Source organism: Microcebus murinus, chromosome 4 (genome assembly GCF_040939455.1).
Source record: "Microcebus murinus isolate Inina chromosome 4, M.murinus_Inina_mat1.0, whole genome shotgun sequence".
In the NCBI taxonomy this organism is placed as follows: Eukaryota; Metazoa; Chordata; class Mammalia; order Primates; family Cheirogaleidae; genus Microcebus; species Microcebus murinus.
The window spans coordinates 107,975,159-107,977,935 of record NC_134107.1 but is presented as its reverse complement, the minus strand read 5'-3'; positions in this window follow the sequence as shown (position 1 = coordinate 107,977,935).

The window sequence follows — 2,777 nt, the reverse complement described above, 5'->3', positions numbered from 1 at the left end:
AGAGAAGAGTAGCCTTTTCATTGAGAGAAGGGTGGGGAGAGGCCCTTGCATGCAGGGAGGAAAGGACAGGAAATAGGAGGGGAGACGACAAGATAGGAGAAAGGGAGACCAACCCTGTGACAAGACAGTGGGTGGCGCTCTGGGCAGGGGTCTGGAGCGGATGCTGGCAGTGCGGCTCACTTACCTGTGGTGCGGCTCTTTCTTGCCCTTCCTTCCTGCTCTTCACCTCAAAGAAGGGGTAATAACTCCCCACACTATATAAGATATTTCAACTCTTGCTTGAGAGATGTACTTGGGGTAAAATTGCATACAAAAGTGAAAATCTGGTGCCATTTTCTTCAATGCTTACTTAAAATTGGATCAGGCAAATCTAAACAAAAGGCTTTATGATGTTGTGAGCTATGAGTGAACTAGGGTGATGCTGATGTGATAGCAACAACTATACTAATTGAAAGGGGCAGTAATTGTTGGGGTTGGCTGATAGGAAAGGACTGCCGGGATATGTGCGTTTTAGACCTGGCTTCACCTTTGATTGCCTATGGTTTGGGGCGTATCTTTTCATATCAGTTCTGCCTTATTTCTCTGTCTGGAAAGTGGGGTTAATTAAGCCCTCAGTTCACATAGGGGTGAAGCAAGCAAATGACATTATAAATGTGCAAGTCTCCCAAGTGCCCACGAGCAGGGGTAGCTCATATTTCAGTGACTCCCATTCATGCAGAACTTTAGCTTTATCCTGGAAACATAGCCTGACATTCCAGGTGTTTTGAGGATCTTGTCATCGTTTCTACTTTTCAGCCACTAAGTGCATGCACAAGATACAGTTACTCCTGGGGAGCCAACCTATAGTGTCTTCTCTAATCTCACAAAAATGATAACAAAGGGCTAAAAAGGACAAAAAAGGTGGAGGGGATGGGGAAGGAGAGGAATTAAAAATGGGTGGGAGATGGAATTTTTCTTGAGGGGAAAAATCATGAGTAGCAACTTATCAAGTGATTTAGCAAGGAAAGCTGAAATTTATGAGTCTGCAGAGGGGTGTGGCAGATGGGACTACACCAGTTTTTCTACCACTGAAGCCAGGACAGACTGGGTTGGGAGGTGCAGGGTTCCTTGCGAGACAGAGATGGGAGGGCTGGAAACAGTGGATTGGCTGAATGTATTAGACACTCCCCACCACCAGAGCTCTCTGATCTTCTCACTTTAGCATGAACGAACGAGAAGTTTACTTTTTGAGGAATTAAGAAGAGAGGCTCCAGTCTCCGCTGCAGGAGACAGCTGAGGAGTCCCATTGAAAACGGAGAGGTTGGCAGTCTCCGTCCTGGATGCCAGAACCCCCTGGGTCTTCCTCCCACATGGTGGAAGCCAGAATTTTACCCTCCGGGCAAGAGAATGAAGGACTCTGTGGAGAAGCTGGTTTGGCTCAGGACCTACAACTACTGGGGCAGAGAGCCCGGGGCCCGCCCCTTGCCTGGTGCTCTGTGAAGGGTCTGTGGGTAGATAAACTCCACGGATGAACACGGAGACACCAGTCAGTCTGTAAATGCCTTTCTCTTAAATATAAAAGGAAGACCAAAGATCACCAGACAGTTGAGGAAGATTTCCTACATAAAAGCCAAAGATGAATGTAATTAAAAGGGGGAAAAAGGACTCTGAGGAAATGGAGTCTGTATTGGAAGCAAAAGGAAACTTCCAAAGCCTTAATTAGTATCCTCAGAAAGATGTAAGAGATACTGTGACCATGGAACAAGAATAGGACACTATAAAAAAATCAGACAACAAGGAAGACCACTTGAAATTAATAATTTGATAGTATAGTTTTTTTTAAAGTCAGTAGAAGTTAAAGTCAAGGACATCTTGATGAAAAAGGAATGAGGAAAAAATATATTTAAAAAATCCAGATGCTCTAATATCTTTTTAATATGAATTCTACAAACAAAGGACAAATAAAATATAGGAGAGAAACATTTCAAAAACAAACATTAGAAATAAAAATACATATATATATATACATTTCCAGAGTTGAGGGACATAAAATTTTCCATATTGAAAGAGTTTATTGAGTACCTGGCACCATGAAAGGAAACAGATCTACAGTAAGAAATATCTTTGCGAAATTTGGGGAAGCCATGGAAGAAGAGAACACCCTAAATGTTTCCTGGGAGAAAATAATGCCTTTTCACATACAAAGGAACTTAAATTGACATTCATCAGACTTTTCTACAGCAATGCGTAAACGTAGAAGAAAATGGAGATATGGTTTCAAAATTTGGAGAGTATATTCGTTTTCAAGCTAGAACTTGATTTCCAGGGAACTAGCTATCCATATGAGGTCAGAATAAAGCCATTTTCAAATATGCAAGGTCCTCTCAAATGACCACCTGTGTATGCTTTCTCAGCAATCGATAAAAAGAGGTGTTGCATTAAAACAAGGTATTGCACCTAGAGAGAACAAAACCGAGATCCAAAAAACAACAGAGAAACACAGGCCATTGCATGCTCTTAGTAAAGGGAGGTCCCAGATGTTAGGTTTGTTCCAAGTGTGAACCTGAAAAGTATGTGTAGGACAGAATGGGGTTAATGCAAAATTTAGGCTTGTAAAACAATAGCCACAGGATCTGGGGAGGACTTTGCAGATCTAACAGCCAGCTGCAGCCAGCATTCCTTCCCCCTCCCTCCCTGATAGAGGCTATCCCTCCCTAGCTCTCCCGATAAGGGTGCCAGAGAAGAAGGATGGAGGTGACTGGGGCAAGGGTCCCAGAAGTTGGTTATTTGAAGAAAAA